The sequence below is a fragment of the Jaculus jaculus genome, chromosome 16 (assembly GCF_020740685.1).
Source record: "Jaculus jaculus isolate mJacJac1 chromosome 16, mJacJac1.mat.Y.cur, whole genome shotgun sequence".
Lineage (NCBI taxonomy): Eukaryota > Metazoa > Chordata > Mammalia > Rodentia > Dipodidae > Jaculus > Jaculus jaculus.
The window spans coordinates 72,790,923-72,811,182 of record NC_059117.1 but is presented as its reverse complement, the minus strand read 5'-3'; the positions used below and the strand labels follow the sequence as shown (position 1 = coordinate 72,811,182).

At 40.2% G+C, this 20,260-nt stretch overlaps 1 protein-coding gene across 1 annotated transcript in view; it reads right to left on the bottom strand.

Moving 5' to 3' along the window:
* The window catches only part of Suclg2 (succinate-CoA ligase GDP-forming subunit beta), a 254,151-nt gene that overhangs the window by 144,288 nt on the left and 89,603 nt on the right, over positions 1–20,260 (bottom strand). The gene's annotated exons all lie outside the window — the stretch shown is intronic.

Here is a 20,260-nt window from a genome sequence, read left to right as displayed (position 1 = left end):
CTCCACTATAAGAAGAAAAAAACAGCCTCCAAATCAAATGTGTTTAATAAACCAAACACACTCATCTCAGGCCACAGCTGGCATTGTGTTCATGAGTCATCTTTACTTAATATTAGAGAACCCGATCTAACAATCTTCCCCCAGCCTGCCATGGTTTGCAGATTCAGCACAGGAGGTTTAGCACCCAGATTTTACTCCCCTCAGCTGGGTGGTATTGGTCAAATTCATGTACTGAGAATCAGTTTACTGAGGGAATCAATGATGACAGTTGTTTAGAATTTAAAGATAGGCACTACATGAAGCTGCTTTATTGATGTTTAAGAACTCACATGATTAATGGTTACTGCCTTTATTTTGTTTGTGATTATAAAGAATCAGCAGGGTTATTTCAGAGCTGGTGTGAAGGAAACACACACCTACTTGTCCTGGCACTGGCCATCATTCACACAGACTCTGCAAGTTATTGTCTACTTCAGATATGACTGCCATTGTCAGCATTACTCACAGGCAATTGGCAAAGGTTCCAAATGAAAGAAACACGGGTTTTCCATGAAGGGAGTCAGGAGCCTCAAAAGGATTTTACACTCTGAAAGCACTGGGTTGGACAGTCACCCTAGCCAAAGCTCTTCCAGCATGAAAGCTCACTCATGTCTGCTCTTCTCTAACATGTGCTTACACTCAAAAAGCTGGGGCTCACCATTTATTTAGAAGCAACCATAGTTTCTTCTTAGAAATCAGTCCTCTCTTCTCCATCCTTTGGTAATACCCCTGATTGTGACACCTTATATCATCAGTCAAATCTTGACTAAGTGAAAAGTGGTACCCATCAAACTAAACAGAAAGCAAGGGCATCATCAAAAAGCCTCCAGAGGGCTGGAGAGATGGCATAGCAGTTAAGCGCTTGCCCGTGAAGCCTAAGGACCCCTGGTTTGAGGCTCGGTTCCCCAGGTCCCACGTTAGCCAGATGCACAAGGGGGCGCATGCGTTTGGAGTTCATTTGCAGAGGCTGGAAGCCCTGGCGCGCCCTTTCTCTCTCTTTCCCTCTATCTGTCTTTCTCTCTGTGTCTGTTGCTCTCAAATAAATAAATAAATAATTTTTTTAAAAAAGCCTCCAGAAAAGGGGCCCAGTAAGATGATGTCACTGTGCCTTTCAGGTACTGCAGCTGTTTAAGTGACAGGACTCCACAGCAGAAGACCTTGCTAGCATGCATGAAGACTGGGCTTCATTCTCAGCACCATGAAACAACAACAACAGCCTCTCCACTCCTTGCTGCCCATCACTGTCCCTGGAGAGGAGACTGAGCAGCACAGTAGGGACGGCAGCATGGCTCTCTGCAGCTGTAAGAAAGGAATATACAGTGCTATGGCAACAGAAAGAATAAATGAACTATGGGAGCTCAAGTGCTTGTATCAATGCCTGGTGCATTTACAGCACAAAGTATGACAGCAATCACCATTATAATTACCCGCAACAATTTCTAAGAAAAAAAAAATATCTAGAAAGACATTTCCTATTTGTCTTTGGAAGGCATTAAGTGGAAAAAGTACTTTTTGGTGCCTACTTAAAGGCTTAATTATGATCACTTCACAGTCTTTAAAAGGCTCATGGCAGACCATTGCCATTGTCATTTTTCATGTCCTAGTCATCCAGGTGAGAGATGCTTTCTTCCCCAAGCTCTCCAACAACACAAGTGCAAAGCCAGGAAACATACCTGATTGCCTGCCTATAAGTGGAACTCCAAAGGCTGATGACATCAGTTTTAGCTGTGAAGCACTGAGATAAAGGAATGGCTGTAGCCCTCAAACATGCTACCAACTACATCTGTCTATTTTCCTCCATGCCACCTAGGAAATGAGGAGGGTAAACCAAGCAACTGCATACTAAAAATATGTATCAGGGCAACAATATATGTATACTTTTGTACTTTTTACTTCTCTACATATTTATTTCTGTAATCGTTCTGCCTTCATTTGAGATCAGTGATAGGGTTTTTTCATTGATATTTTTCTTTTTTTATTATCAATTAAAAATATTTTATCATTCCTTTGCAAAGAGAGAGGGATAGAAAAAAAAAGAGAGGAGGAGGAGATAGTGAGAAATAGGCATGCCAGAGCCTCTTGCCCCTGAAAACAAACTTCAAATGCATATGCCACTCTGTGCATCTGGTACTAAAGAATAGAACCAGGGCATCAGACTGTACCTTTAACCACTGATCTACCTTTCCAGCCCCTACTGTCAACTTTCATACATATGTATGATGTATATTGATCAGATCCATCCATTTTCCTGTGGTTTTTATAATTGTTTTGAGGAAAGCCCCACAAACTGGCCTTTTTTATGTGAGACAGCAAGAGTGAGCAAGCACGAGAGAGACCCAAACAGAGAACTGGCATGCCAGGGCCTCCAGCCACTGTAATCAAGCTCCGACATGTGTGCCACCTTGTGCACATGCATGGCCTTGCGCTTCTGTCACCTTGTGCATCTAGATCATGTGGGACTTGGAAGGTCGAACATGAGTCCTTAGGTTTCACAGGCAAGCACCTTAACCACTAGGCGATCACTCCAGCACTGATTGTTTTATAATTTTTTTTTCTTGAGACCTGGATAAAACTCCACTGTTTATTTGTACACATCTTCATTATCCATTCATCAATTGAGGGGCATCTAGTCTGACTTCATTTCCTAGCTACTGTGAATGGAGCACCTATAAACATGTGTGAGCCAGCAAAGTGTAAAGTCTTTTAATTTTTCTTCCTCAACATGAGAGAAACTCATGGAGTGGGCAAGAAGATACTAAAAATTATGGAAAGAGGTCAAATCCTACTCAATGGTAAGTAGCCTCTTCATTTAGTTTTTACTAAGTTGATTCCATTTAATGTAACTCTTTTCAGTTCATTTAAAGATCTGATTTCAAAAAAAAAGTACACACAAAACTGGTTTTCTTAATACTACCTCCTGCCCTCTATCAGTCAGAATTACAAAAGGACATATACCTCTTAAATTTTTCTGAGTAAATAATGGATTTTAACCATGCATTAGGATAACAAGCTGGAAGGGGTAGGACGTATTCTAATGGACTGTCTCCAGAAATAGACGACACCTGTACATTAGTAACTATATCACTGAATATCAATAATAACTGTATCACTGGACAGTAGTTGCCTAACTCTGAAGTCCTTGCTCTTAACAGATACTTTCATATGTAACAACTTAAATATATGATATATTCACTGATTTTATCCCTTTCCTGATGAGTTCCTGATAATGAGCATCATGTACCAATGGTAGGCTTATACGTAGTCTGAAAGGAGCCAAGTTATTATAATTTACATATATACGTGTGTGTGTGTGTATAGAGAAATCACTGCAAGGCATATGTGAGAAACACACATGCACAACACCCAACTAGTCCATAACCTTAGAGAACACTACTTAGAGCCATTTAGAATGCACAAGAAAAACCCATCCCTACAGCCTGTTTTACTCAGCTAGCTGCATTAAAATAATGTTTATGTGACTACTTTCCTCTCATTCTTGACCACAAGTATTATTCTAATTATAACAGTTTTATACCAAATTTATAGTTCCCAAGTCTCATGCTGGATAATAAATGTTCTTGCAAGCACTGTTAATTATAATTGAAAAAAGTTAAATTAATTAAGAAAAGCACAATCTAAATATTGTAAGTAATGTTTTTAATTAAGCAAGCTTTATAAAAGTAGCAGGTTTGGTCTTTTGGAGGTAGAATTCAGAAAGCATATTTAAGCAAAATAATGTTCACATGACACAGTTCAAAACAAAAACAGTATCAAAGGCAAATGAAATGCTAATCAAGAATGTCTAAGCAAGTTATTATCATAAATAGTTTTTTTTAATAGTTTGTTGATGAATCAACTCCTTGTATAACCAAGCTGGTTTTTATTCAGCATTGCTCTGTTTAAAATACAGTACTTGGGCTGGAGAGATGGCTTAGTGGTTAAGCACTTGCCTGTGAAGCCTAAGGACCCCAGTTCGAGGCTTGATTCCCCAGGTCCCACGTTAGCCAGATGCACAAGGGGGCGCACGCGTCTGGAGTTCGTTTGCAGAGGCTGGAAGCCCTGGCGCACCCATTCTCTCTCTCTCCCTCTATCAGTCTTTCTCTCTGTGTCTGTTGCTCTCAAATAAATAAATAAATAAATAAATAAATAAATAAATAAATAAAAATAAAATAAAATACAGTACTTCCCAAAATGCAAAATGAAGCACTGTGTACATCAATTCCTCACAGTATTGAGTTCTACAAAGACAATCTATTTCAATAACACTGGACTTGTGGAAGACACTGTAATTTCTATAGCTCACTGGCTAGAACAAAATGGGAACTCCCAGTTTTCAGCACTACTGCATTATGTAAATTGTAGCATGATGATCACCTTTCATTAGGTTTGATAAAATTCTTAGACTGTTAAAAATGCATGTCAGTATTTGAGATTTAACTATTACTGTAAGACAGAGGGGTGGAAGCAGAAGGCAAGAGAAGAGTTGAAAGATATCATGTAAAGATGACCATTTTATAAACATAAAAACGTGGGGAGTTCAGTTAGAGCCTGGGGTGTCAATTTCCAAAAGAAAACGAGCTACTTTCATTACGGATGCAAACCCCAGGCTTAAAAATGGAAAGTTACCAACCTTTAGCTATTGCTGTAACATTGCCTACATGCTGATGATACTTCCTCAGGTTGTATCAGGGTCACTGGGAATAAGATGGTACTGCCATGACTCTTTCTCAGAGATGTCAGTAGACATCTCTAAGAAGCAAACAATTATTCCCACTTTAAACAAGCCCAATACAGGCCCATCAACTTTCAGACAGGAAGATTTGAACACAGTAGATACTAAATAAACCATTTCAACACTGTCCATATCACTTGACTGAGTGAGATTGGGAAGTTAAGGCTTCCAGCCAAAGTGCTACCCAACCAAACACTTAAAGTGCACATACCTAAAATAACTATTTTCAATATAAGAAAAAGATGGGAAAAGAACTGTCTCTAAGACAGGCTTTTTGTTGTTCTAAATGTAGTGTTATTAGGAATGCATAATAATGGTACAAAGTAATGGAATTCACTATGCTACTGCATGCATGTAACATATTTGGATCAATCTGTCTTCCCTTACTGCCCTGCTTTACCAATGCTCTTCTCATTCCCATCTTCAGCTCTAACAGTCCCTAATACTTTCCAGCTGTCTTTTCCCTTCATGAATATCATACAGAGAGAAAACATGCAGTGCCTATGTTTCTGAGCCAGCCTTATCTGGTTTAACATGATTGCCTGTTCCATGTTCCCGAAAAAGAAAGGATTTTATTCTTCCTTATGGATGAATACCACTCTACAATACTGAATAATACTCCATAGACATCCATTCATCAGTGGATGGTACTAGTCTGATCTTGCAGCATGGCCATTGTGGACAGTGTCATGATAAACGTGTACGCAGTTGTGTCTGTGACGTGCTTATCTGAATTTCTAGGACAGAGAATTTGTAACAGAAAGGTAAGTTGTCCAGGAAGATGTTATTTCACATTTAAAAGTAGTTTTATATTAATAAGACGTTTATATTTAACTTTTGAATCTACAGTTTTATATTGAGTGTGCCCTCCAGGTAATTTGACATTAACAAAAGTACTCCTTCATTCAGATATTGTGGAGGCATAATGTCATTTTGAACAGGTATTGATTATAAAGAAGAAAATATTCTCCTACAACAAAATGCACTTATGTTTTTAAGGAAAAACTTTTCACTCTAGCCCTATAAAACATCCTAAATTATAGCTTATTAAATCACAGTTTCTTTATGTTGCCATATTCTCTTAAATATTATATTACTATATTATAGTCCTCATTAAAATTCATAGTAATAAACTAACTTACTCTTCTGCTTGTCACTGATATTATTTATTGCTTTTGTCACAATTTAATACATACAATTGGTGATAAAAAAAATTTTAAAGCCAGATAAAAGTTAACTCTCGAAGCCGCAATTAAGTTCTAACATCTTTCTTGTCCTTTTCAGTAATATACAGAATCTCGCACAATTATGAAGTTTAATACTAGTAAGCCAATCTTGGCTTGTGCTAAAACTAAATTAAAAGGTATTCCTAGGAAAAAGTTTAAGGACACAGTCTCCTAACACTGGTGACACAGAGTATCCATATTAGCTCACTGAAAAGCCTGCAGCTAATCCAAGAATGTCTGGCACCCTAAGACTGAAGCCATAGGGTATGTAGCAAATCTTGTGCACATGGAGCTACTCCAAGAAATGAAGTTTCTTCTGAGGAAGAAATCTCCACTTTGCTTTATATATATTTAAGGCAGATGTAATCACAGAAAGATATAAAATGATACAAAAGATACTTGTGTGGGCTTTGGAGTTAACTCAGCAAGTTAAGTGTCTGCCACTCGGGCATGAAGAGGAGCTGAGTTCAATTCCCAGCACCCACATAAAGCAGGGTGTGGCAGAGCTGGGGAGGGAGGGACAGGAGGATTCTTGGGGCTTGCTGCCAAATCAGCACACAGACTTTCAGCCTGCTATCATTTGAATGTTACAGACACGGAACTCCAAACAACAGCTTTTCCCACCCTGCAAATGAGAGGCACAGTTAAGACTTTTCAGGAGGTTTTTATCTTCCACTCCGAAGTCTGTAGGGTGGTTAATAACATGCTAGAGTTAGGTACCCAAGGAGATGAAGGATGTCAGAAGCAGGTTCTCAGGATGCACATCTTCTGAGGTCCTGCATGGTTTGATCTTTGATGGTCCTGAGTTTCAAGATGCAGTATCTTCCTTTTATTGCCTGTCCTGATCTATTCATTGTGCCTAGTATCTAAGCACATTGCTTAAATGTTAAACACAGGAAACAACCTCAGATGGCATGCAGAAGGATGAAGCCATTACACACCAGTGATCTGGAACAACTTTGTACTTGGCATCCAAGGAGTGTGAAGGCCCTAGAAGTACCATTTTCTTTTCTCCACATTTTCTTGATTTCTTTCCCTCATCCTCTTTCTTTCACCTTTCTTTATTCTTTCCCCCTTGATGCTTCCAATTTATTTAATTAGCACCTTCAACTCTGGCTGAAACTATTAATTCAGTTTTTTAGCAGAAAGGTCAGCACTGACTTCACACTCCGCTCTCCATCCCTCTCCTCTGGAACCAATCTGCAACACAAGCTTCTACATTCCCATCCCAAGCACACTAGACTTCAAAAAGCTATGTCAGACCTCAGGAGCCCCAAATGTGCACTGGCTTTCTGGGTTGTTTTCACAACTTTTCAAATTATCTTGAAGCAATCAAGCGGGGTGGGGGGGAATCTCATTTTCTATACCTTACATTTAGTGCCTGGCTTGAGCGAGAAGTCATCAGAGGGGAGGTCAAGCCAACCTTTATAAACGGGAAATCAGAGGGTTAACAAACTGAGTTTTGCTTCATGGATAAATATTTTAAAGGAATTATAATATAGTTTAGGATGTTTAACACCTATAACAACACAGAATAGGAGACAGTGTTCATTCATGTCCAGTTAGATTTTTAAAAAGAAAATAAATCATAAGATACTAGGTTTAACACCCCACCAAAAAAAGGAAGAGCAAGCAAAGGAGGGAGAGAAGGAGGGAGGAAAGAAAGGAGGGAAATATTTACCTGTGTTTAAGCAGTTCTCTGAAAAGCTAGCACACAATTGACTACTACCCACAAACAGTTCTTGGCCATTTAAGATGTGAGCGCTTGCTCTATACCTCACATTTTCTGCTATGGTCTGAATGTCTGTGTGTTACCTACATTCATGCTGAAATCCTAACCTTTAAGGTACAAGGAGAACGGAATTTTGGCAAGTGGTGGGGTGGGGCGGGCTTCTCCGAAGATGCCATAGAGCCTGTGGTGGTTTGAATAGATGACCCCCAATATATTCAGTTGTTTGTTTGTAGTTTGCATCTGCTGGCTACCTGGCTGGAGGCAATGTCACTGGGTGGATCTTAAGTTGTGGTGGTGGGTTTCTGATTTCCATCTAAAGATATGCAAAGTGTGCCTAGCTGGAGTTCCTGAAGTGTGCAGTGTGGTTTTTGACCTTTAGGCTTGTACTTCTCTCTCTGCTTGGTCCTGTGAAGGCAGACCAGCTTCTTCTGCCATTTATGGAACTTCCCCTGGATGTGTAAGCTGCAATAAATCCCTTCCTCCATAACTGTGCCTGGTCTGGAAGTTCATCTCTGTGAACTTGAAGCTGTCTGCAGCAGAGCCCCTTCATCCTTTCTACCTCCGGAGGGCACTATTTATGAAAAGTGGACTTTCAATACATGTAATCTGTTTCGATCTTGGATTTCAAGCCTTTAAAAGTCTTGTTTGTAGTAGCCAGGCGTGGTGGCATATGCCTTTAATCCCAGCACTCAGGAGGCAGAGGTATGAGGATCGCCATGAGTTCGAGGCCTCCCTGAGACTACATAGTTAATTCCAGGTCAGCCTGGACCAGAGTGAGACCCTACCTTGAAAATCCAAAAAAAAAAAAAAAAATGTTTATAAATTATTCCATTGATGGAAATTTACAACCTGAATGGAGTGAGAAACTCCCTTTATACTGACATGTTACTATTCCTGCTGAGTTTCCAGAAGCATGGATATCCAGAGGTAAACAGCACATCCACAAGAATACCCCAAGAGCCCTGTTCCCCACACCCATTCTCTTTGCCACCAGCACAGGTGATACTTCCTGCCAGGATGCATAATCATGACTCTTTTGTGGAGAAGGGAGCCGGTCCTGCTGCCAGAGAATTATCTCCTAGGGCATTTGCACAGAAAGCTTACAATGTTACCCTCAAAAGGAGATGTTCCATACTTCTTCAAAGACAGAAATCTATGCAAATTAGCTACATTAACACTGGCTTTGGAAAGCTATCCAGTCTCCTAAGCAAAGCACATGCCAGCTCTTCTAGCTAAGGCACTTCTTCTGGTTCAGGAGAAGCCACACCAACAGGGACTCACAGGCAGGAAGGTGTTCTGTCACACTACATGAAGCCACTCCCCAGCTCTGTTGTGTGCATGTGTCATATCTCCAGTGCAGTCTCCAGTGTGAAGGGCACACAAAACACAACAACCAGAGTGCTCAGTACAGAGTGGGTCTTCTATTCAATGACATCCTGTCCTCTACACTGTGAAATCATAATCACAGCTTTGTGAGGCGCATCCTAGGAAGAAAGATTGGAGCTGCGTGCATTCATGATCTCCGTTAATCCATTTAACAAATGACCCAAACGGCTACCAGGGAGATTCCCAAAGTCACATGACTCAGTGTGGGGATATTCTGAGTATTTTACCACAACAAACACTCAGAGACAACTTAACTCCCTCCCATAGACTGTCATTACTGGAACTGCCCGCCATCTCAACAACATTTTATTATTAAGATTTCCAGTCACAGAAGAGTTGAGTGATGACTCTGAGAATTATCTGTACCCACACTGCTAAGACTCCACAATGGCCCTACTACACTATATCTGTTTTATGACATCTCTCCATCGATCACAGCACATTTTATCTTTCATATAGTTCAAATTGAACTGGAAAATCAGGACAGTTGCCCTTAAGCTCTTCTACGAGCATATCAGTTACCAGAGTTCAATATGTGTTCAGTTCTATTTGTGAAATACCAAATTTCAAAGAAGTTTGAGAATATGTGGAAAGGAGTTAGCCTCCCTAACACTACTTCTGAAACAAAACCTTGCTGGAAATGGTCTTACATCAGGCACAGCCAAGGGAAAGCAAAATATCACTTCAAGAAGTATTTTTTTGAATAAACTATAAACTTATGTAACTTTTAGAATATAGGAACAACTAATTCATTTAAACATGATTTTTTTTTCCAGCAGTGATGTTTCATAAATTCAGGGACTAAAAGTAGCTGACCTTGACTGGAGGGATGGCTTAGCGGTTAAGATGCTTGCCTATAAAGCCAACGGACCCAGGTTCAATTCCCCAGGACCCATGGTAGCCAGATGCACAGGGATGCACACGTCTGGAGTTCGTTTGCAGTGGCTGAAAGCCCTGGCATGCCCATTCTCACTCTTGCTCTCTCTCCCTCTCTCTCTGACTCTAATAAATAAATAAATAAATAAATAAATAAATAAATAAATAAAGTAGCTGACCCGAAATGTTTCTTTCCATCTTGCCTGTCCACATGTTTTCTTTTTCTTTTTCTTTTTTAAAGTTTTATCTATTTATTTGAGAGAGACAGAGAGAGAAAATGCAAATGGAAACACAGAAAGAGAATGGATACGCCAGGACCCCCAGCCACTGCAAACGAACTCCAGATGCATGCACTGTTCTGTGCATCTGGCTTATATGTGGGTCCTGGGGAACTAAACCTGGGTCCTTCGGCTTTGCAGGCAAGTGCCCTACCCACTAAGTCATATCTCCAGCCCCTGTCTATGTATTTTCATGAGGCTACTCCATGTTGAATGAGGGAATGACTCCTGGGGACACCTGCAACCTCCCGAGAAGCCAGGGTGCTGTCACGCAGCCTTGGCAGATGCCTACACAATGGAGCAAAGAAAATGACTATTTTTACCCCAAAAGTTTTTCTCTGCTGTCAATGTCATGGTCACTTGCCTCAACCTTAGAATCACGGGACTCTGCAAGCTTACAGGGTTTTTGAAAGAAAGCCACCAGAAATATTTAGAAGATAAAAGCCAAGACATATCTGTATTACAAACTAGACAGCATTTCTTTCCTACAAGCTTTAGCAAATACTGTCATAAATGCCCTTCAAAAGAGCTAAGCCCACATCAACAGTGGCTACCTAGACTTCAAGACTTTTTGCTTCCTCCTTCACATTTTTGATATCACTTGCATGCTAATGACGATTTAAAAATATAGAAGTATTATTTTCAGATATAAGTAAAATATATGTCTCTCAGCCGGGTGAGGTAGTGCACACCTTTATACCCAGCACTTGGGAGGCAGAGGTAGGAGGATCACCATGATTTGAGGCCACCCTGAGACTACATAGAGAATTCCAGGTCAGCCTGAGCTAAAGTGAGACCCTACCTAGAAAAAACAAATGTATATATGTGTATATATATGTACTTGGAAAGAAGAGTAACCACTCATTTTTAAAGGGATTTTTAAAGGGATGGGGAGGCCCAGGCAGGGTGCCACATGTCTTTAATACCAGCACTTGGAAAGCTTAAGTAGGAGAATTGCTGAAAGTTCGTGGTCAGCCTGAAACTACAGAGAGTCCAGGTCAATCTCACTAGAGTGAGACCCTGCTTTAAAATAAAGGGGTGGAGGGATCTTGTTAATGGTCCAAAAGACAGACCTTTAAACTTAGGTGCATGTGCACATATATGCATGCTGAGAAGAAACCTGTAATAAAATAGGACAAATCTTTAACTCTGGTTAGTGTCAGTAGGTGGCTGTTATGTTTACTTGTTTGTTTTATTTTCTAACTTCAAGTGGGCTATAAGGGACATACATTTGTAAATACAGGAGAAATGAAAAATGTGTGTGTATGTGTGTGTGTGTGTGTGCACGCGTGTGTGTGTGTGTGTGTGTGTGTGTATTTATGAGTGCATGTGTGTTTATGAGTGCATGTGTGCCATGGCATGCCTGTTGAGGTCAGAAGACAACCTCAAGGTATTGGTCCTCAACTTCAACCTTGTGTGAGACAGGGTCTCTTTTGCTTTGCTGCTGTGGAAGCCAGACTGTCCTGCAAGCCCGTGGGCTCTGTCCTGCTAGTTATGGCCGTAGGAACATTGGAATTATAGAGGCGTGACAACTTGCATCCGGCTCGATGTGGCCGATGGGAACCAAACCCCAGTCACCAGGCTGGCAGTGCAGCATTCTTACCACTATCCACCCACCGCACCAGCCAAAATATATGTGTTGAATGTGTAAATTACACATCGAATCAGTTGTTGAGATATATACTAACAGTCATGTTGGTTTAACCCCACTTTTCATGCCAGTAGGAGGTATAACTGAATACAGACAAATAAGGAAGAAATTCAGCTAATTCAACAGTGAATTTCTGATTCAAAGCTGATGGAGCCATTCATTGGGGTAGTGGATGCATATCTGCTTCCTGACGGCAGGGGAAAATGATGGCATAAACAGAGAGTGGCCATCACCTCCTTGCCAACATCAGGTAGACAACAGCAGCAGGAGAATGTGCCAAACACTGGCAAAAGGAAGCTGGCTATAACACTCATAAGCCCACCCCCAACAACATGCCACCTCCAGGAGGCTAAAATTGCCAAACTGCCACCAGCTGCGGACCTAGCATGGGGAACACGTTTATGAGAAACACCTGAATCAAACAAGAACTCCTAGGTGCTGTATTTTTCCCAACTCAGAAATGATGACTGAGACATGCTCAAGGGCTGATGAGCATATATGTACTTTCATCCATTAAATATGGTGAGATGCCTTCAAGAGCAGCCCATATGTCACAGATATGTTTGCCACCATGCCATCTCCTAGATGGGCTGGTGCATCTGCAAGTGAAATGAATAGCTCTGGATCACAGTTAGTAGGACCCTGCCACAAACACATACCATATTTTTATTTACATTTGAATACTCTATTCAGTTTCAAAGCCAGTGTGTCTTCTGACTACTTGCCAGTATCCCTTTGGATATCCATGGCTGTCACCTAGCACCAGTGGTGCTGGCCCATCCAATACATGTTCTGGCAGAGAACACATCCCTGCATTTGATCTGGCTCTGCTCTACCTTGGGCCTCATTAGCAGACTGAGTATGTACCAGCATGGTGTATCCTCCTCAGCAATGGTGCTGGGATGGCTCCAGCCCCATGGAAGCCTGTAGAGAGGGACATGTGCTAGGAAGCAGGCTAGATGTCTATCAGTGCTTGCCTGTCATCATGGCCATGGCTATGATGGTTACTACACTAACTAGATTTGTTCTATATCATATCATGTATTCAATACTGACTATGTCCAAAAACTGTACAAAGACTGTAAACATCTTCTCAATTAACTTCATATCAGATTCCTGCAGTAGATATTATTCCTTCAAGACACCAAAACTTAAAGAAATATATTCACTTGCTCAAAATTATAGAGCTATAAATTCCAAATACCATGTGTTTTGTCCATAAGTAGAATCTACACTTAAATTGATACAGATGATAACTGATAGATAGATGAACAGATGGAAAGACAGAAGGGAGGAAGGAAGGGGGGAAGGAAGCAAGGAAGGAAGGAAGATGGCCAATAGATAGATAGATGACAGAGATAGATAGATGATAGAGACAGATAGATGACAGAGATAGATAGATAGATGATAGGGAGGGAGAGAGAGAGAGAAAGAGAGACAAATGGATGCAGGATATGAAAACATAAAGGGAACTAAGAAAGTATATGAGGATGTCTAAAGGAAGGGGGAGAGAGGGCAAAGAAGGGTAATTGAACAAATGTGGCATGAAAACAGGAGAAACTACTTGTGGGGAGGAAAAAGGACCAGCAAAAGAAGGGAAGGGGCCTAGTAAAGGGCAGTGGGGAAGGCAAATAAAAACTATGCTGCATGTGTATGTATAGAAATGTCATTGGGTGGGGGATGGTTCATGCCTTTAATTTGAGCATTTGGGAGGCAGAGGTAGGAGGATCACCATGAGTTTGAGGCCATCCTGAGACTACATGTTTATTAAAGGTCAGCCTGGGCTAGAGAAAGACCATACCTCAAAAAACTTTAAAAAAAGTTACAATGAAGACCATTATTTTAAAGACAAATAAATATTTTAATAATAATTTAATAATATCTGAGGTAGAAATAAAGAGAGACATAGAAAGAAGCAAACTTAGAGAAAGAGAGAGAATGGGTGTACCAGGACCTCTAGCTGCTGCAAATTAACTCCAGATGATGTGCACCTTGTGCATCTGGCTTGCATGTGTCCTGAAGAATTGAACCTGGGTCATTTAGCTTGTGACTTAGCCACTAAGCCATCTCTCCAGCCCTACATAAATACTTTCAACCACTGTGTGGGTCAATCATAGCAAACACAACACAACCCCTTGCTCTGAGCCACATGTAAGGCCGTGGGCACTACCCCATCATGGAGATCTCATGTTTAACAGTTTCAAGGGCAGATTATTCCTTTTACTATCTACATTTTTTTTTTTTTTTGCGATTTAATACACCTGATCACCTTACAACAAAAGCAAGCCACGCCATTAGTGTATTCACCCACTACTTCTACTATGCCTGCAAAAAGGATGCATGACTGTAAAAGGCAACTCCTGGGGAAGAGAAGCTAGGAGCAAATTTCTAGAAGCAAAGGTAAAGCTACTGGCACTGCCTGCTTTGTGGCAGTCTCTGCAGACACAGGGTTTGCAGCACAAGAGAACGAGAAGCAGGACATGAACTCCCTGGTCCAGAATTGCATTTCAGTTTACTTCTGCTTTTATTCAGCCATGCAAACTTGGAAAAGTTACCTAACTTCACTAAACCTGTTTACCTCCCTGTAAAACCAAAAGAGTAACAGTACATATTTCTCGGGCTCCTGGGAGAACTTGAGTGTTCAATCCACAGGAAGACTGAACAATGCCTGGCAACGAAACAAATGACTGATGAAGGTGAGCTAATATAGGGAAACCCATCAGTCTTCTCATCTTCTTCTAGCAAAACACCATTGGAATAGTCTGAGTCTCTGCTAGGTGACAAGCAACAAAGTGGGTGCCCTATGTCTGTAATCATGTAATTCAGTCTTTTTTTTTTCCAGTGTAAGTTGAAAATACTAAAGACCTTGTGTGGGTGGCCCTTATCCATGCTGCATCCCAACCAGGACGGGGCAGGAGTGCTATCTTTCTGCCAGGACAAAGGCTTATGTATAAAGGTTAACAGACCCCAGCTTCACTGTTCAGTAATGCCAGCCGAAATCAGCTTTGGCCATGTCGCCTGCCAGGACTACATATGACTGACCCCAGATCTGCACCGTGGTCACTACAACAGAAGGACCTGTGTCCTGTTGGGGATACTTATGATGGCTTTCTTCAAAGCAGTACCCACTTGTGGTTTTGAATCAAATATTTCCTTTAGTAAAGTAACAAATATATAAAAGCCCATTTTGTCATAAGCCTTTGAGTTTAACTTACAAATCTTAGTATCCTAGTTGTAAATTTAAAATTTTAATTCATTTTCAAGGGGGCCTTTGATTAAGGTTCATACAACTCAACTTGGACATACTACACTCCCTTCAGCAATCAGTACCATTGACAAATTTATTTTTTCTTAAGCATTTCATGCAGCATTTATAAATCTAGTGTATCCATTTTCTTTTAAGTGCTTTAATTATCTGAGGGGGGTGACAAGTTAGACCTTCTGAAGTACTAAATTGAACCAGCAATTCCCTAACAAATAAAAAAGATTCAGCAAACTTTAAAAGCATCTCAACTATTTATAATCATTGCCCAAAAAGCATCATTCAGCATAAAAATTGGAACAGAAATGACAATTAATTAACAGCACTCAGATCAAGTAAAATCCATGTCTAATCACTTAGTACTTAAATATAGTAAACTCTCCTAAACATTGCAAATACATAACTAAAAAGTTAATCATTGATAAGGATAAATCCCATGGGTTTTATCATCTGTGTACAAAATTCTATACTTTTCTGTGAATAAGGCTATGAGGAAACTTTCAAATCTCATGTCATAACAAGGTTACAGCCAGAGGATATGTGGTCTTACTCTCAGCCAGAAGAGAAGTGATTGTTTTTCATAATCCTGATAGAAAGATTAGAACTATTTTTAACAGTTGTCAAGAAAAAAAAAAAAAAACATAAGACCTACATACACAGTGAGCCTGGTTCACCATGACCTGTGCTTGCTTAATGCACCTGTATTGAACAAACAGACATCAGTTACCGCTCTGAAAGGTGGAAAGACCACACCTGTATGTTATCTAGGCTTCTTTTGCAGGTGTGCAAGACCTTTAAGTTATGTCGTAAGAACTTTAGTGCCATTTTACAGAATCCTTTATGTTCATTTACAATTTTTCATGTTTCTATAATTTGGTCGTTAGATTTACAGAGATGAAATTTACTACCCTAAGGATAACTCAATAATTTCAGTGCAAGCCTCCCCTACATAATGCTAGTTAAATTAGGCTCAGTAAGGGATCAACACTGTTTAACTATAATTAGAAGACTATTTAAGAGAGAGAAGCTTACTTCTCTGTCCAAAAAGTTACAGAAATGGTGCTGTAATTCCAGAAATATCATGGACCCTCAGCTATGCCTTCAATTCAGGATCCAACCCAGTAACACTGGTCACAAGTAAGTCAAAACTCCACAGCTAGTACCAAGAGAGGCTGGGAGAAAGTCTTTATTCCAGATAAGTAGACTCAATAAATTAAATAAAATACAATTAAGAAACACCTAGAGGTCCCTGGTATCTGAGGACAAAGAACGGCAGGAGAAACAGCGAAGGCCACAAGCACATGTAGACAGCATGTAGGCTGGAGCTCCAGCACAAGGCCCTTGACGGGTAGGAGGTCTCGCGGCAGTGACTCATGGGCAGTTCCCCCAAACTGAAGAAGCTGGGGAAGATGGAGGCTGGGGTCAGAAGAGATAACACAGTTGGTCAAACTGAATGGTTGCAATGAAGTATTGAAGAAATATGTATGTAAAGAAGATGAGTGACACATTTCTAAAACTATTTCCAAGGAATGGTAAAAGGCCAGAGAGAGAGAAAAAAAAAAAAACTAGCAAATTAGGAATGTAACTGTAGATGTCAACTTAATATGATGATTTGGAAATGCCTGTATAAAAACAAATGGTTATAGGCATAAGTATATAGAAATATGGACACACACAGCCAGTCCTTCCTCCTGCTGTGGTTTTATTTCCATGCATTCATCAGACACTGGGTCCAAAATATTTTTTACCAATATCTGTACTGAACATGGATAGGTTTTTTTCAGATCAACATTTCTTCAACAGAATCTACCTACATAGCACTTACCATGTGCTAGGTATTAGAGATAATTTAGGGTACATATACAAGGAGGATATGAATAGGTTATATGAAAATACTGTACATCCCTGGAGCTTGGTATTCACAGAGGTTCTGGAACCAATGCTCTAGGGTACGTGAAGGACAAGTGCATATAGAGTAGAATAGATGTGGATATTCTGTGGATGCACGTATAAGTGTCCATCTGCTTGTGCCTACCAACATATGTACTTGTAGGATTTCTCTTCCTCAGACTTGTTCACATTACTAAGATAGAGCCTTATCATCAGTTGAGGAGATGTTTCTACATATTCCTGAGATGGCTGTTTTGCAGAGAGCTTCACATTGCTTGTAAGAATATATACAAATCAGACACAGGCTGTGAGAGTACAGATCCAAAGGAAAGTTCTATTAGTGGTACAAGAAGTTGCTTCCACACAACCAAGCAGAGAGAAAGACCATCACCAGCCAGCAAACACTGAAACCAACAAACACAAAAGGGCAGCAAGCATCAGGAACTCCACCAGAGTTCAGGCTTCTGTGCACACCTTTGGGCTGGACTCCAGGATCTACCCCCAGTGATACCTCCCTCAGCCAGGAAGCTGGAGATCCACGTTTTAAGCTTTAATAAAACACCTGAGTCTATAGGTGACATACGTTTAAACCACCACATTCTGTCCCCGGCCCCCAGTGTACTCATCACCATCTTACACGGTAAACTTTATGAAGTCCAAATTCAAATGTCCCCATAGTCTTTGCCAACTTTAAAATTATTCCAAAGTTTCAAGTCTCGTTTGAGATTTAAGACTGTCTCTTAACTGTGAGTCTTGTAATGTCAAAATAAGTACATACTTCCAACATGTAATGGCACAAAGTAAACATTTCCATTGTTATAAGGCATAACAAGGAGAAACTAGACCAATATAAAATCAATAACCACCAGATAAGTATCAAACATCTGTAATGTAAGTCCAACATCTACAACCAGACATGACAGTCTCTGGAATTTTAATTTCCATCCCTCCAGGTGGGCTGAGTAGCCAGGAAAGCTTCCATCTTGAGCCAAGAGTACCCCATGGATGGCCTTGCACATTCCTGGTATATCCAAATGATGCCTTATGGATGTGGCTGCGACTACAGAAAACAAAAAGAAATATCTGGGGGCAGTTAGTAAAATTGAATTATATAGCAGTGGGAATATCAACACTTACCTGACTTGAATGACAGAATAATTAGTGATGATATATGAAAAATGTTATTATTGGGAAATACACCCTGTGATGCTTACTAGTGAATAGTCATCATGTTTACGGCTTGTTCTCAGATGCTTAAGTTGGGAAATAAGGGTAAAAAGTGATATCACAGTTTTCTTTTTGTTTTTAACTTAGAACTTTCCCCCAAGTTTGAAATTATTTCAAAATAGAGTGTCACATACTGAAAAGAAATCAGAGCTGCAACACCAAAGAAGGAGAGCCTTGATTCTGAAACATGACCAGTGATCTCTGATGGCCACTGTGGTGCTATGACAGGCGCATATCCGTCTTGACTTTCTTCAGCTCCAAAGTCACAAACCTCCTCGTCATCTCTACTTTATCTATTCATTTTGAGACAGGGTCTCTCATTGACCTTGGACTCAGCATGTAAGCTACAATGGCTGGACAGCTAGTCACAGAGGTGAATCTGTCGTCACTACCCCTCACACAGTGGTGCAATTACAAACACAGGCATCCACACATGACATTATCCACACATGACATTATTCACTGGGTTCTGGGGATTGAACAGAGGTCCTTATGCTTGCAAGGCTGTGATATCTCCCTAGCCCTTATGAGTTTTGTATAACACAAGTTGTATGCCACTTTAACAGTTGTTATGATGAAGACACACTGAATCTGAGGTTTCCAAAGCAGACAATATTCAGGTACTAATAAATTGCTTCTTTTTACATTTAAAATTATTCCAAAAAGATTTCTGAAATTCCTGCCATATCCTGGTCACTAAGATGAATGAAATGGCCAACTTCTCACAAGTTCAAATGAGCAGAACTAAAAACTAACAGATTTGAAAAACTGAATAAAAGTTGTAAACTTATCATTACACCAAATGAATTTCCAGATCCATAATATATTTTTAACTTATTTTAGTCTATTTTAAGGGTATAAATCGCATTTGAGACTCTGAACACATGCTATCTGTGGATTTCATTTGACTATAAACAGCAAGGTATGACATAACACTTCAGTCAGTGGTTTCCAGAATTCATGGTTGACCAGTCTCATAATTGCCTGTAGTGAGTCTTAATAATTGAGAAATCCAAATGTAATGAATCAAAATTCCAGAAACTAGAATATAGAGTTCAATGTTTCGTGAGCTGCAAAGCATTGTTGATGCATGGCCAACCTGGGACACCTCTGACTTGAATAACTAACACTATTCCTTCAAGGGATCTCAGCTCTTCAACACTAGCTTCAAAATAAAAATTAGTTCCTGTATTATGAAACTCCTAAGAATGCTGATGAACCCATTTGATTGAACTGCTCCCTTCACCTAAGGTTTATGGCCAGCTAGGAATTGAAATGTTTACTGTGGTATCCATTATTAATGCTCTTCCTTCTCAAACCCGTCCCCTTGACCTCTGTTTATCCCAGCTTGTCTCCTGTGTAAATTGATAGTTACTTGTTATTGTGTGCAATTACATCATGCCGAGAGTGAGGACACCCCACAAGCTGTTAGCTATATTAACTTAATAATAGATTTCAGGGTGTGATTTCCAATTAATTTCATTTTCCATATGCACATGCAGCTCCATGGGATGCCAAAATTATAGGGTAGCCATATGGTGCCTCATAAGTAACAATTAAAACTAATTTTCTATTCTTTGACACACACACAAAAAGGAATCATACGGTTTAAATGCCACAGAGAAAATTAAAACTTCAACAGCATCTGCAGCTCTCTTTAGAAAAAAGATGTCCCACTTTCCCCATTTGCCGTATTAGGATTTGGGTTTCTGCCTAGAGCAGCTTGGAGGAAGTACTGGGCCTCTCACCTGTATCTGAGGAGGTTTGCTTTCTCTAGAAACAGGCCATTTCTTATGGCCCCATTCCCAAAGGCAGGTCTAGCACTGAGGTCATCTACCCAGGCCAAGGAGAAAACCCAGTAAAGTCCTCTGCAGGCAGCTCATAGTGATCGAGCAGCTGCTGTAGTTGCTCTGGGCTGAGGCAAGAACAGCTCTCTCTGGAAACTGGCTAGTGTGGAACTG